Source organism: Antechinus flavipes, chromosome 2 (genome assembly GCF_016432865.1).
Source record: "Antechinus flavipes isolate AdamAnt ecotype Samford, QLD, Australia chromosome 2, AdamAnt_v2, whole genome shotgun sequence".
Classification (NCBI taxonomy): domain Eukaryota; kingdom Metazoa; phylum Chordata; class Mammalia; order Dasyuromorphia; family Dasyuridae; genus Antechinus; species Antechinus flavipes.
In genome coordinates, this window is record NC_067399.1 from 402,402,064 (window position 1) to 402,419,207 (window position 17,144).

The following is a 17,144-nucleotide window of genomic DNA, read 5'->3' on the forward strand; positions in this document are numbered from 1 at the left end:
TAGGTAGTATTGTCATCTTTATTATATTTGCTCTCCCTATCCAAGTGCATTTAATATTTTTCCAATTGGTTAGAACTGACTTTATTTGTGTAGAAAGTGTTTTGTAGTTTTTCTCATATAATTTCTGATTTTCCCCCTTGGCAGATAGATTCCTAAATATTCTACACTATCCGTAGTTACTTTAAATAGAATTTCTCTATGTAACTCTAACTGTTGGATTTTGTTAGTGATATATAAGAATGCTGATGGCTTATGGGTTTATTTTGTATCCTCCAACTTTGTTAAAGTGGTGAATTATTTCTAATAGCTTTTTAGTAGAATCTCTGGGGTTCTCTAAGTATACCATAAATCATCAGCAAAGAGTGATAATTTGGTTTCCTCATTACCTACTATAATTCCTTTAATCTCTTTCTCAACTCTTATTGCTGAAGCTAGCATTTCTAATACAATATTGAATAGTAATGGTGATAGTGGGCAACCTTGTTTCACTCCTGATCTTATTGGGAATGGTTGCAGATTATCTCTATTACATATGATGCTTACTGATGGTTTTAAATAGATGCTACTAATTATCTGAAGGAAAAGACCATTTATTCCTATATTCTCAAGTATTTTTAATAGGAGTGGGTATTGGATTTTATCAAGTGCTTTTTCTGGATCTATTGAGATGATCATATGGTTTTTGCTAATTTGATTATTAATATGGCCGATTATACTAATAGTTTGCTAATATTGAACCAGCCCTGCATTTTTTATAAATCCTACTTGATTTTGGTGTATTATCCTGGGAATGATTTTCTGTAGTCTTTTTGCTAATATCTTATTTAAGATTTTAGCATCAATATTCATTAGGGAGATTGGTCTATAATTTTCTTTCTCTGTTTTCAACCTACATGGTTTAGTATCATGTCTGTGTCATAAAAGGAATTTGGTAAGACCTTTTCATTCCCTATTTTTTCAAATAGGTTATATAGCATTGGGTCTGATTGTTCTTTAAATGGTTGGTAGAATTCATGTGTAAATCCATTTGGTCCTGGGGATTTTTTTCTTAGGGAGTTGATTAATAGGTTGTTCTATTTCTTTTTCTGAAATGTGACAATTCAAGCAATTTACTTACTCCTCTGTTAATCTGGGAAGCCTATATTTTTGGAGGTAGTCATCCATTTCACTTAGGTTATCACAATTATTGGCATAAAGTTAGGCAAAGTAACTCATTATTTCTCTAATTTCCTCTTCATTGGTGAGAAGTTCTCCCTTTTCATTTTTAAGACCAACAATTTGATATTCCTCTTTCCTTTTTTTAATCAGATTTCCCAAAGGTTTATCATTTTATTGTTTTTTTTTCATAAAACCAACTCTTAGTTTTATTTATTAATTCAATAGGTTTTTTTTTTTACTTTCAAAGTTATTAATTTCTCTTTTTACTTTTAAAATGTCAAGTTTAGTATTTGATTGGGGTTTTTAATGTGGTCTTTTTCTAGCTTTTTAAGTTGCAAGCCCAATAATTGATGTTCTGTTTCTCTATTTTTGTTCAAGTAAGCCTCTAAAGATATAAAATTTCCCCTTGTTATTACTTTGGCTGCATCCCACAAATTTTGATATGAAGTCTCATCATTGTCATTATCTTGAGTGAAATTATTTATTGTGTCTATAATTTGCTGTTTTACCCAATCATTCTTTAAGATGAGATTATTTAGTTTCCAAATACTTTTTGGTCTATTTATTGTTAATCTTTTATGGAATGTAGTTTTTATTGTATCATGATGTGAACAGAAAGCATTTACTATTTCTGCCTTCCTGCATTTAATTTTGAGGTCTTTATGTCCTAATATATAATCAATTTTTGTATAGGTTCCATGAACTGCTGAGAAGAAAATATACTCCTTTCTGTCACCATTAAGTTTTTTCCAAAGATCTATCATACCTAATTATTCTAACATTCTATTTACCTCTTTAATTTCTTCCTTATTTGTTTTGTGGTTTGATTTATCTAAGTGAAAGGTTGAGATCTCCCACTATTATAGTTTTGCTGTCTATTTCTTCTTACAACTCTCTTAACTTCTCCTTTAGGAAGTTAGATGCTATACCACTTGGTGCATATATGTTTAGTTCTGGTATTGCTTCATTGTCTATGCTCCCTTTAGAAAGATAGAGTTTCCTTCCTTATCTCTTTTAATTAGATCAATTTTTGCTTTTGTTTGATCTGAGATAAGGATGGCTACCCCCGCTTTTTTTGACTTCACCTGAAGCATAATAGATTCTGCTCCAGCCTTTTACCTTTACTCTATATGTATCTCCCTGTTTTAAATGTGTTTCCTGTAAACAACATATTGTAGGGTTCTGACTTTTGATCTAGTCTGCAATCTGCCTTCGCTTTATGGAAGAGTTCATCCCATTCACATTTATGGTTAAAATGACTAATTCTGTATTTCCTTCCATCTTAATATCCTCAGATTATGCTTTTCTTTTGCTTGCCCTGCTTTACTTCCTTCCCCAGTATTAAACTTATGGGTCCCACTCTATGATGACACAGTTCTCCCTCTTTAGGATCTCTTCCTCTTCCCTTTGATTCCCTTCCCCTTTCTTGTACCCTTCCCTTATTACTCCTTTCCTTTTCCTTTTTCCTCTTTCACTTTTTAATGAGGTGAGAGAAGATTCTTTGTAAAACAAATATGTCAATTATTTTCTCTTTGAGCCACTCTGATGAGAGTAAGATTCACACAATATTCCTCCCCCTCTCTAAATTCCCTCAGATATGATAGATTTCCTTTGCCTCTTTGTGGGATGTAGTTTCCCTCTTTTTATCTCCCCTTTTCCCTTTTTCTGACACTATCGCCTTTCCATTTCTACTTTCCCTTTTTAAAGTTATATCAGTAAAATCAAATTATACATGTGGTCTTTAAATGTATCCACAACAGAAATACAGTTCTCAAGAGTTCCTTTTACCTTTTTGTGCTTCTCTTGAGTCCTATGGTTGGAAATCTATTTTTTTTCTTTAGATCTGTTTTTTTTTTTCCCCCCTTAGGGAAAGAAAATGGAATTCATCTGTTTCATTAAATGTCCATTTTTTTTTCCATGGAAGAAAATGCTCAGTTTAGCTGGGTAGTTTTTTCTTGGCTGCATTTCAAGTTCTTTTGCCTTTTGGAATATCAGATTCCAGGCCCTTCAATCCTTTAATGGGGAGGCAGCCAGATCTTGAGTGACCCATATTGTGGCACCTAGGTATTTAAATTAATTTTTTCCTGGGTGCTTGTAATAATTTTTCCTTAATCTGATAGTTCTGAAATTTGGCCACAATATTCCTTGAATTTTTTTTATTTTTTATTTTAGGTTCTTTTTCAGAAGGTGTTCGATTAATTCTTTCAATGTCTATTTTACCTTCTGATTCCATTACATCTAGGCATTTCTCTTTGATGATTTCCTGTAAAATAGTATCTAGGCTCTTTTTTTCATCATAATTTTTGGGAAGTCCAATAATCCTCAGATTATCTCTCTTAGATCTATTTTCCAGATCTGTTGTTTTTCCAAGTAGATATTTAACTTTTTTTCTAATTTTTCATTCTTTTGGTTTTGCTTGACTGATTCTTGATGTCTCAATGAATCAGTCATTTCTATTTGTTCAGTTTTAATTTTTAGTGAGTTATTTTCTTCATTAACCTTTTTTTACTTCTTTTTGTATATATCCAATTGAGTTTTTAAATGAGTTATTTTGTTCTGTGGAATTTTTTCCATTTCACTATTTTTTTTTTTTTTAGTGAATTATTTTCTTTTTCCAATTCACAAGTCCTACTTTCTTGGGAATTTTTTATCTTTTCTAATTCACAAATCTTACTTTCCTGTGAGTTATTGATCTTTTCCAATTCATAAATCCTACTTTCCTGGGATTTCTCTACTTTTTCCAATTCACAGATTCTGTTTCCCTGCACTTCCTGGGAGTTTTTTTTTTACCTTTTCCAATTCACATTTCAGGAAGCTGTTACTCTCTTGCCTAGCTTCTCTTTCCTTTCCCCATTTTTCTTCTAGATCTCTTTTAAGATTCTTAATAGTGTCTTCTAGGAGAGCCTTTTGTGTTGGGGACCAACAATTGTCTGGAAACTGTGTGCTCTTAGTCTCCTCAGGGTTGAAAACCTGCTCTCTTTCTGTATAGAAGCTATTGATAGTTCTTTTGATTTTTTTACTCATTTTTTTTTAAAGCCTGTAGGGTCTGCCTTCAGGGTCAACAGGTTACCAGCTTCCTCTGCAGAGCAGTGATAGGTGTGTGGACTGTAGCTGTTCTGCCAATGGGCTGCAAAGAGCTGAGGGTATGGGAGTTCTCTGGAAACATTTCCCCACCAGAAGTAACTAGGCCTGTGTTGAGCTGCGGAAGTTCCCTGCAAAGAACCCTGCTGTGCGGTTTAGTGACTGTCCTGAGGCTAGAGGCTGAGCTGTGAAAGTGTCACCACCCCAAGCCAAAGTCCCCAGTGGGGCTGTGGGAATTGGCAATTGTCCAGTGAATAGTCCTCCATGGACCAGAAGTGTCTCTGCCTAGGGAAGTACAGTCATGCTGTGGAAGTCCTATTGCCCCAGGCTGAGCCCCACACTGTGCAGATTAGAAGCTGCCCCGGGCTACACCTCTTTGCCATGCAGATTAGTGACTGCTTGCTAGAACCCAGTGCTGCAGATTGCAGCTGCACAACTGTGCTGTAGTCTGTGCTGAGTCACTTCTGGTTTTATGTGGGTATAGCCATATCTTGTTAGGTTCTGGCATTTTAAGAGTATCCTCTGCCTTTGGCTTTAATTTCTCTGCTGATCTGCTATTTTGCAAGCAGAGCAGAGCATTCAGCCTATGCCAGAGTGGTCTCTATAACTTTTCTAGCCCCATAGGCCACTCTTGCTCCTGGTCTACTCTGGACATTAGTCTCTCCTATCTCCCTGCTTGCACTGATCTGCTCCAGCCCCTCAGGACAAACCTTTCCTGGTGATCTTCCAGATTATCTTCAGCTGGTAAGCTGTACTTCTAATCTTTGTGGGTTTTTACCAGTCAAGTGCTATTTTTGAGGCTGAATTTAATAATTGGTTGTGAGGGTATGAGAGGAGCTTAGAAAGTCACGTGCGTCTTCTCTGCCATCTTGGCTTCACCCCCTTGGACAGTTTTTCTTGATGATTTCCTGAAAGATATTGACTAAGCTCTTTTTTTTATCATGATTTTTCACAAAGTCCAATAATTCTTAAATTGTCTCTCCTAGATCTATTTTCCAGGCCAGTTGTTTTACCAATGAGTTATTTTACATTTTCTTCTATTTTTTTCATTTTGTTGGTATTGTTTGAGTGATTCTTGAAGTCGCATTGACTTAGTCACTTCCATTTGTTTAATTCTAATTTTTAAGTGAACCATTTTCTTCAGTTACTTTTTTATCTCCTTTCATATTTGGCCAATTGAACTTTTAAATGAAAGTATTTTGTTCATTCCATTTTTTTTTCTGTCCCACAGATTTTGTTTTTCAATTAATTGGGTTCTGTTTCATATCTATTTTGTAAGGAATTATATATGCTTTTTCCATTTAATCAAGTTTATTCTTTAAGGAATTTTCTTCAGATAATTTCTGGTTTCTTTTAACTCTCTTTTAAGATCCTTTTAAAATTCTTCCAAGAAAGCCTTGTGAAATGGGGACCTACTCATATTGCCCTTTGGGCCTTCATCTGGTGTTGATTTGCATTTAAGATTCTCAGAGGCATTTCTCTTAATTGTTGGGGTCCTCTTTTATGACAGTAAAACACCAGCCCTCTTTTTTCTATGTTGTAGTTCAACTGGTCCCTTAAGCATTCATGGAACATTCAATATAGGCAATGTGCTCAATATCTTTCAACCATTCCATCCAAGCCTCCTGTCTATAAAATCATGTGAGAATCCATTTCTGGTTCATTAAGGATTTCCTGTAACTGATAGAACTCTGTTAGACTTCAGAGCAAACATCTGGCTTAGAAGCCTTTTTTTTTTCACGTCTTTCAAATAAAACTTCACTATTCAATATGAAGATGGGAGTATAATAGAGTTTTTCCCTGCTGGCAGTCTAACTGTTTTTCATTGCTAAACTGCAAATAATTACTTATGGAGCAGCAGGTGGTGTACAGATTAAAAAAAATAATAAATGAATATATTTTTAGCCAATCCTTTTCTTCAGTCTATTCTTCCTGTGTTCAAGTGGCCACCTTTAGAAGAATACATTGTTAGCATGTATGTTTTCAAAGAGGTTAGTTGTTTAGTTTAATTGGACTGCCTTTTATTTTTTTTTTCTTCCTCCTTTACACTCATCACCAATAATTCTTCAAAGCCCTCTTATTTGAAGAAACATGACATTTTGTGTCTCTCCCCAGGGAGTATTTTCATCATAGGATGCCAAATGAGTTTAGCAACTCACTCTGCTCAAGTGTCATGACCAATGGAGGTAATGGGTTCAAAGGAGTTTGTTCAGCTATGTCAATTGTGTCTGATTCTGTGTTCCTATTTGAGGTTTTCTTAACAAAGATCCTAAAATGGTTTGTCACTTTCTTCTTAAGTACATTTTATAGATAAGGAAATAGGCAAACAAGGCTGCAGGGGAATTAATAGGGTTCTTTCTGAGATGGAATTGTGGAATTCAGGATTCAGACATATCCAGTTTTCTTTGATTTGTGATTAAGCATTCTAATTACAACATCAAAATTATCACTATTGTGTTTTGTTCTTGTTTCCATTTCACAGAATCATAAATTTGACAGTGACCTCAAAAGTCAGCCAATTACACTTAGTGTTCATCTAACCTCTGTTCCAATACTTCCAGAGATCTGGAACTCATAACTTTACCAAATAGATGATTTTGGTTTTGGAAAGTCTTGCTACTCAGGAAACTCTTATTCTAGAAAAAAAAAAATCTGCCTTCGTAGAGATCAGACTCATAAAAATTTAAAGTTAAAATGCCCTTAGATATCATCTTACAGATTAATAAGCAGTTTAAGAAAGGGAAAATACTGCACTCAGAATGATAAAACTAGTTTCATTTAAAACAAGGATGATAACTTTTATGTCCTTAATTCTTAGTTCAGGGCTTTTCTTACAGTACCATGAAATTTACCCTTTAATCCTAGTTTTGGTTTTGGGGAGATACACAAGATAATTCTATGGCATCTTCCCTTTAGATAGTTAGAGTATGTCCCAGAAAAAAAAAAATATGCCACATTTCTTATCACGTAATGAGATTGTTTTCCCTTTAACCCTGAGGACAATAAATAGAAAATGTTGTATTTAGAATCAGAAAAGTATGGTTCTGGTCATAGTTTCACCAATAGTTAGCTTAAGAACTCAGACAAGTTCCTTTATGTATGAGAAATAATATTCTACCTTTTAGAAGGTATTAGCTGACATTCATATAGTGTTTTAAGCTTTGCAAAATAAATTATGTGGAAAAAACATCTTATTTGATGCTAACTACAATTCTGTGAGTAAAATAGTATCATTCTTGTAATTTTTCAGATAAGAAATTTTCAGACTTAGAGTAAAGTGACTTGCTCTGTATCACATAGTAAGTATAGGAGATAGAATTTGAACCCAGAACTTCCTGATTTACCCAGCATTTTATCCATTTTTATACCATACTGGACCAGGTACTCCACAAAGGTCTTTCCAGCTCCAATATTCCACATTCAGATGCCACTTCTGGCCATTCCATGCTACATTCTATCAGCTCTGACATTACCTCCAGATTGTACATTTTTATGATCTCTGTTCTAGGATACCTTATAGTTGTGTTAGTTTCTGACTTTCTACAAAGGTAGCAAGTGAAGGGGAGAAGAGATGAGAAAGCTAGTCAGAGGAAGACACAGAGAGAAAGTGTTTTTGTAGGGAGACTGTCAAAAATAAAAAATAGTTGGTACTTGAGACAGGAAAATAAAGGAAAACCTTCAAACTGAGAGATTGGGTTTGTCAGAAGTGTGTATGGTGAGCTTCAGTTGAAAGGGAACAGCTGCCACTGGTTGTAACTTAGCCTCATCTTCAGGGGAGCTTTTGAAATATTTTCTCTGGAGCCTTCATGACTGCCTCTTGTTATGTGATTGCTAGGACTCAAGGTCAGAAAAAGTTCTTCTCTGAAAAACAAGCTTAGAAAAACTCTTAATTTTCAGCTGAATCCCACTGGCCAGTGCTCCCTTTTCACAGTTCTTCAACCTCTCTACTCACTTAAAAACATCCCATCTATGAGATTTAAAAGATCATAACACAAAGAAGGGTTCTTCTAATCCCAGAAATTCTGTGACATTTTGGTCTATCTCTATTTGAAAACACTGTGAGCGCTCAGCATGTGGGCTATTTGGAAAGCTTCTCTCTGCTAATGTGCAATGTTAATAAATGTGAGAAAGTACAGACACAAGAGGATGAAAAGCTCCTTCTTTAGAGAATAAACAATGTAAGAAAAGTCTTCCCTCAAGAGAAAATAATACTGGCTTGGCCTATAAAATCACAGTGATGCAGTTTAGTGTAGCTTTGTGCTAACAATATTAGAGTTGTAAAATGCCTTAGAAAATAAGAAATTAGCCAAAGAAGGGTTCTTGGAATATAAACATTGCAATATGAGCATGAGAAAGTATATTTAAGAATTATTTTCCCTCATTAAGAAAAACATACTTTAAAAATACAAATTCTTTATATTTTCTATAGTATTTTATAGACTACAAAGTGCTTCTCACATAACTTTTTGAGGATTACTGTACAAATAACATCTCCACATGATCAAGCTACTAAGCTATCAGACATTGTTCCTAAGTAAAGGAGAAAATTAAATGAACATTGCAGAAAGGTTTTGGGACATCTCTCAATGTGGATTGAAAGGATATAGCTCAACCATATGTGTTCTTTATATTACATAAGTTGAGATAAAAATCAAACTGCCAAAAAAGTAATTTGATTGAACCAGAAAAAATAACAACAAAATTCATTTGAAAGATCAAAATGTTTAGAATATCAAAGGAAGATGACCTAGCAAGATCAGATTTCAAACAATATTACAAAGCAATAATATTTAAAAGAATTGAGTACTGGCTAAGAAATAGAATGGTGGAATTGTGTACTGGCTAAGAAATAGAATGGTGGATCAGTGCAATAAATTAAGTATGCAAGACACAGTAGTCAATAAACATAGTAATCTAGTAGTTATTAAAGTCACAGACTCCAGCCTTTGGGATAAGAGTTCAGTATTTGACGAAAACTGTGAAAAACTGGAAAACATTTCATACCATATACCAATATAAAGTCAAAATAGGTGCATGATTTGGACATATTTATTTAAGTTTTTTTTTGTTTGTTTTGTTTTGTTTTGTTTTTCTGACTAGGTGAAAGAGGCCATTTTTTTGGCCTCAATTTCTACCTAGTCTTCATCATTGAATGGGTGTAGTTTCACTTAAACTGCAACCTCTTAAAGATCTCAGCTTAAAAAAGATCAAAATCTCCCACTGCATGCAGATAAATTTCCAATAATTCTGATTTATATATGGCCATTGGATCCAGATGGCTCTGCAAAAGAGAGGTAAAGATCTTGAACAGTCTTCCCTTTCTTAAATCCAATTCACTTTCATATCATACTAAAAAGGGAAAAGAGCTTACATGTGCAAAAATATTTGTAATAACTCTTTTCATGATATCACAAAAAAGAAAGAAAAGGAAATTGAGGTGATATCCACAGATTGGGGAAGGCTAAACAAATTGTGTCATATGGATATAATGAAAAAGTATTGTGCAATAACAAATGATGAACAGGCAGATTTCAGAAAAACCTGCAAAGACTTGTGTGAAATGACGCAAAGTGAAATGAGCAGAACTAGGAACTCATTGTGTATAATAACAAGAATATTGCATGATGATCATCTAACCATGACTTTTATACAGTAATAGGAATATTTATATGATGATCATTTATGAATGGCTTACTTCTTAGTAACACAATGATCAAAGGCAATTATAAAAAGGCTCATAATGGAAGGAACTGATGGAGTCTGGATGAAGATAAAAGCATACTATTTTCCCTCTAATATTTTTCACATTTTTCCTTTTGATCTGCTTCTTTCAGAACTGTGATTAATATGAAATTGTTTTACTTGATTGCAAATATGTACCCTATAATCGAAGTGCTTCACATTTTAGGAAGAGAAATTGAAGAGAGAAAATTTCGGAACTAAAATTTTTGTAAAAGTGAATTGCTAAAAATATCTTTACAAGATTAATGTGAACAAATGCTAAATGAAGTGAGCAGAAGCAGGAGAACATTATACACATGAACATCAACATTGTGCCATGATAAATTTTGACACTTAGTTTTTCTCATCAATCCAATGATCCAAGGGAATTCCAAACTACTTATGATGGAAACTTATATCCACATCCAGAAAAAGAGCCATGGAGTTTGAATGTAAATTAAATCATATAATTTTCTTTTTTCTCTTTTTTATTGAAGCTTTTTCTTTTCAAAACATATGCATGGATAATTTTTCAATATTTATCCCTGCTTAGGCTCGTGTTCTAAATTTTTCCCGTCCTTCCCCTACTCTTTCCCCATTTGACAGGTAATCCAATATGTGCTATACATGTTAAAATATATGTTAAATCCCAATATATATAAACATTTATACAATGATATTGCTGTACAAGAAAAATCAGATCAAAAAGGAAAGAAAATGAGTAAAAAAAGCAAAATGCAAGTGACCAAAAACAAAAAGATCAAGAATGCTATGTTGTGATCTAAATTCAATTCCTACAGTCTGGGTGTAAATGGTTTTTTTCATCACAAGATCAATGGAACTGGCCTCAATCAACTCATTGTTGGAAAGAGTCATGTCTATCAGAATTGATTGTCTTATAATATTGCTGTTGTTGTGTACAATGATTTGCTGGTTCTGCTCATTTCCCTTAGCATCAGTTCATGTAAGTCTCTCCAGGCCTCTCTAAAATCATCCTGCTGATTGTTTCTTATAGAATAATAACATTCCATAACAGTCATATACAATAACTTATTTGGTCATTTTCCAACTAATGAACATTCACTCGGTTTCCAATTTCTTGCCACTATGAAAAGGGCTGCTGCAAATATTTTTTCATGTGTCAGTTACTGTCCCTTCTTTAAGATCTTATTGTGATATAAACTTATTGTGATAAAAGCACTGCTGGATCAAAGGACAAGCACCATTTGATAACCTTTTCAGTATAGTTCCAAATTGCTATCCAGATTAGCTGGATCTGTTCACAATTCCACCAACAATGTATCAGTGTCCCAGTTTTCCCATATCCCCTCCAACATTCATCATAAACTTTTCATGTCATTTTTGCCAATCTGATAGATGTGTAGTGGTATCTCAGAGTTGTCTTAATTTGCATTTCTCTAATTAATAGTGATTTATAGGCCTTTTCATATGACTAGAAATGATTTTAATTTCTTCATCTAAAAATTGTCTGTTCATATTCTTTGACCATTTATCAACTGGAGAGCAGCTTGATTTCTTATAAATTAGTGTCAATTCTCCATATATTTTGGAAATGAGGCCTTTACCAGAACTTTTAAATGTAAAGATGTTTTCCCAGTTTATTTAGAAAATCTTGTCTGCATTAGTTTTGTTTGTATAAAAGATTTTCAATTTGATATAATCAAAATTTTCTATTTTGTGATCAATAATGATCTCTACTTCTTCTTTGGTCACAAATTCCTTCCTCTTCCACAGGTCTGAGAGGTAAACTATCCTATATTCTTCTAATTGGTTATAATCTCATTCTTTATGCTTATCATGAACCCATTTTGACCTTATCTTGGTGTACAGTTAAGTGTAGTTCAATGCCTAGTTTCTGCCATACTAATTTCCAATTTTCCCAGCAGTTTTTGTCAAATAGTGAATTCTTGTCTCAAAAACTGGGGTCTTTATGTTTGTCAAACACTAAATTATTAAAGTTATTGACTGTTTTGTTCTGTGAACCTAACCTATTTCACTGATCAACTAATCTATTTCTTAGCCAATACCAAATGGTTTTGATGACAGCTGCTTTAAAATATAGTTTTAGATCTGGTACGGCTAGGCCGCTTTCATTTGATTTCTTTTTTTTCATTAGTTCCTTGAAAATCTTAATCTTTTGTTCTTCCAGATGAATTTTGTTGTTATTTTTTCTAAGAGGTCATTAAAATATTTTCTTGGGAGTCTGATTGGCATAGCACTAAATAAGTAGATTAGTTTGGGTAGTATTGTCATCTTTATTATATTCACTTGACCTATCCAAGAGCACGTAATATTTTTTCCAATTGGTTAGATCTGACTTTGTATGGAAAGTGTTTTGTAGTTTTATTCATATAGATCCTAACTTTCCCTTGGCAGACAAATTCTCAAATATTTTATGCTATCAGGAGTTACTTTAAATGGAATTTCTTTTTGTATCTCTAACTGTTGTTTTTAATTAGTGATATATAAGAATGCTGATGATTTATGTGGGTTTATTTTGTATCCTGCAACTTTCCTAAAGTTGTGGATTATTTCTAATAGTTTTTTAGTAGAATCTCTGGGGTTCTCTAAGAATACCATCATATGATCAGCAAAGAGTGATAATTTGGTTTCCTCATTACCTACTCTAATTCCTTTAATCTCTTTCTCAACTCTCATTGCCACAGCTAGCATTTCTAATACAATATTGAATAGTAATGGTGATAGTGGGCAACCTTGTTTCACTCCTCATCTTATTGGGAATGGTTCCAGTTTATCCCCATTACATATGATGCATCCTGATGGTTTTAAATAGATGCTAGTGACTATTTTAAAGAAAAGTCCATTTATTCCAATACTGTCTAGTATTTTTAATAGAAATGGGTGTTGGAATTTATCAAATGCTTTTTCTGATTTATTGAGATGCCTTTTGTTAAGTTGGTTATTGATATAGTCAATTATGCTACTAGTTTGCCTAATATTGAAATAGCCCTGCATTCCTGGTATAAATCCTACTTGGTCATGTAATATCCTAAGGATGATTTTCTGTAGTTTTTTTTTTTTGCTAATATTAGTTTGCCTAATATTGAAATAGCCCTGCATTCCTGGTATAAATCCTACTTGGTTATGATGTAATATCCTGGGGATGATTTTCTGTAGTATTTTTGCTAATATTTTAAGATTTTTGCATCAATTTTCATTAGGGCAATTGGTATATAATTTTCTTTCTCTGTTTTCAACCTACCTGATTTAGATATCAATACTATGTTTGTGTCATAAAAGGAATTTGGTAGAAGTCCTTCATTTCCTATTTTTTCAAATATTTTATATAACATTGGAATTAATTGTTTTTTTTAAATGTTTGGTAAAATTCACATGTAAATCCATTTGGTCCTGGGGATTTTTTTCTTAGGGAGTTGATTAATACCTTATTCTATTTCTTTTTCTAAAACAGGACTATTTAAATTATTTACTTCCTCCTCTATTAATCTGGGAGGCCTATATTTTTGAAGGCAGTCATTCATTTCATGTGGGTTATCAAATTTATTGGCATAAAGTTGGGCAAAGTAACTCCTAATTATTACTCTAATTTCCTCTTCATTGTTGGAAAGTTCTCCATTTTCATTTTTAAGACTAACAATTTGATTTTCCTCTTTTCTTTTTCTATTCAAATTTACCAGAGTTGTCTATTTTGTTTTTGTTTTTTTTTTCATAAAACCAACTCTTAGTTTTATTAATTCATTATTTTTTATTTTCAATTTTATTAATTTCTCATTTTAATTTTAGAATTTCAAGTTTAGTAAATGATTGGGGGTTTTTAATTTGGTCTTTTTCTAGCTTTTTAAGTTGCAAGCCCAATTCATCTATCTTCTCTTTCTCTATTTTATTTAAGTGAGCCTCTAAAGATATAAAATTTCCCCTTATTACCACTTTGAATGCATCCCACAAATTTTGATATGCTGTCTCTTTGTTGTGATTCTCTTGGGTGAAATTATTAATTGTGTCTATGACTTACTGTTTCAACCAATCATTCTTTAGGATGAGATTGCTTAGTTTCCAGTTAGTTTTTGGTCCATTTTACCCCTAGCTTTTTCTTGAATGTAGTTTTTATTGCATTGTGATCTGAAAAGAATGCATTTACTAGTTCTGCCTTTTTGCATTTAATTTTGAGGCCTTTATGTCCTAATATATGGTCAGTTTTTTGTATAGGTTTCATGAACTGCTGAGAAAAAAACATGTATTCTTTTCTGTCTCCATTTAGTGTTCCCCGAAGATCTATCACACCTAATTTTTCTAATATTATATTTACCTCTTTGACTTTTTCTTATTTGTTTTGTGCTTTGATTTATCCATTTCTGAGAGTGGAAGATTGAGATCTCCCATTATAGTTTTGCTATCTATTTCTTCTTTCAACTCTCTTAACTTCTCCTTTAGCAATTTAGATGCTATACCACTTGGTGCATATGTTTAGTATTGATATTGCTTCATTGTTTATGTTACCCTTTAGCAAGTTTCCTTCCTTATCTCTTTTATTTAGATCATTTTTTGCTTTTGTTGATCTGAGATAAGGATGGCTACCCCTACTTTTTTTTTCCCTTCATCTTAAGTATAATAGATTCTGCTCCAGTCTTTTACTTTTACTCTGTATGTATCATCCTGCTTTAAATGTGTTTCATGTAAAAAACATATTGTAGCATTCTAGCTTTTGATCCAGTCAGCTATCTGCCTCTGCTTTATGGGAAGAGTTCATCCCATTCACATTTATGGTTAAAACTAACTCTGTATTTCCTGCCATCTTATTATCCCTAGATTATGCTTTTCTTTTTCTTTCTCCCCTTACCCCTCTCCCCAATATTAAATTTATGGGCATCACTTGCTTCACACATTTCTCCTTTAGAATTCCTCACCTCCCTTTCTTATTCCTTCCCCTTATTACTTTTCCTTTTCCCTTTTCCTCTCCCACTTTTTAATGAGGTGAGAGAAGTTTCTCTGTAACCTAAATATGTCTAATATTTTCTCTTCGGGCCAAATTTGATGAGAGTAAGATTCACACAATGTTCCTCCCCCTCCATAAATTCCCTCAGATATTATAGATTTCCTTTGCCTCTTCATGCAATGTAATTTCCCTCTTTTTATCTCCCCTTTTACCATTTTCTGATGCTATCCTTTTTCCAATTTCTACTTCCTTTTTTGTTTTATATCAGTAAAATCAAATTATACACACACTCTTTATTATATACACACACTATACACACACAAATTTATACACAAATTAATACACCCATAACAGAAATACGGTTTTCAAGAGTGATTTTTATCTTTTATGCTTCTCTTGAGTCCTATATTTAGAGATTATTTTTTTTGTTTATATCTGTTTTTTCATTAGGAATAAATGGAATTCACCTGTTTCATTGAATGTCCATCTTCTTCCCTGCAAGAAAATGCTCAGCTTAGCTGGTAGTTTATTCTTGACTTCATTCCGAGTTCTTTTGTCTTTCAGGCCCCTCAATCCTTTATTGTGGAAGCAGCTAGGTCTTGAGTGATCCTTCTTGTGGCTCCTCAGCACTTGACTTGTTTTTTTTTTTTCTTCTGGCTGCTTTTAATATTGTTTTCCTTAGTCTGGTAGTTCTGAAAGTTAGCTACAACATTCCTTGGAGTTTTTATTTCAGGATCTCTTTCAGAAGGTGTTTGATTAATTCTTTCAATGTCTATTTTAACTTCTGATTCTATTACATCCTGGCAGTTCTCTTTGATGATTTTCTGTAAATCATTTTAGATATTTAACATTTTTTCTATTTTTTTTTTTTTTTGGTTTTGCTTGACTGATTCTTGATGTTTCAAGGAATCGTTCTTTTCTTTTTGTTCAGTTCTGATTTTTAATGAGTTATTTTCTTCATTAGCTTTTAAAAATTCTTTTTGTATGTGTCCAATTGAATTTTTAAATGAATCATTTCATTCTATGGAATTTTTTTCCCATTTCACTAATTTTTTTACTGAGTTATTTTCTTTTTCCAATTTGCAAATCCTACTTTCTTGGGAGTTCTTTATCTTTTCCAATTCACCTTTCAGGAAGTTATTTTCTTTTTCCACTTTATGAAATTTTTTAATGAGTTATATGCCTATTTCATACTCTCTGGCATAGATTCTCTTTCCTTTCCCCATTTTTCTTTTAGTTCTTTTTTAAGATCTTTTATAATTTCTTCTAGGAGACCCTGTTGTGAAGAGGACTAGGGTATATCCTCCTTTGGGGTTTTGTCTGGACACTGACTGTTATTAGTCTCCTCTTGGTTGGAAATCTGCTCTCTTTCTGTATAGAAGCTATCTATAGTTCACTTGGCTTTTTTGCTCATTTTTAAAAAAGGCCTTAGAGTGTGCCTTCTGCCATGGAGGTTACCAGCTTCCTCTACAGAACAGGAATAGATGTTCAGTAGCTGAATTGTAAACAGGCTGCAAAGAGTGGCAGAGCTGCGGAAGTGTCACTGCCCTGGGGCAGCAGAAATGTGACTACTTCTGCCAGACCTCCCCCTGCAAAAGTGTTTCTGCCCCAGGCAGAGCCCCCCGCTGTGTAGAAATGTGACTGCCCTGTGTAGATCCCTGCACTGCTCACTGTGGCTGTGCAGTTGCACTGTGGTCTATGCTGAGTCACTTCAGATGCTGGGTGAGTGTGGCCAGGTCCTGTTAAATTCTGGTGTTTTGGAGGGTACACTCTACTTTTGATGTTTGTGTAACTTCTCTGCTGATCTACTGCTTTGCAATCAAACCAGAGCAGCCAACTTGTGGTAGAGTCCTCTCTGCAAATTCTCTACCCATGGAGACCGCACCTGCTCCCATTCTGCTCAGTGTGCTAGCCTCCGTGTTCTGCCTCCCTGTCTGCACTGGCCTCCTTCCCCCAATCAGGACAAACCTTTTCTTGCAGTCTTCCAGATTATCTTTGGCTGGTAACTTGTTGTACTCCCAATATTCTTGGATTTTACTAGTCAAGCACTATTTCAGATTCTGAATTTGGTAATCAGTAGTGAAGGTGGAAGGGGAGCGAGCTTAGAATGTCCTCTCTGCCATCTTGGCTCCACCCCCAACACTTTTATTTTAAAAAATAAATTAGCATTAAATTGAGACAACTCTGAGATACAACTACATACCTCTCAGATTGGCTAGGATGACAGGAAAAGATAATGATGAATGTT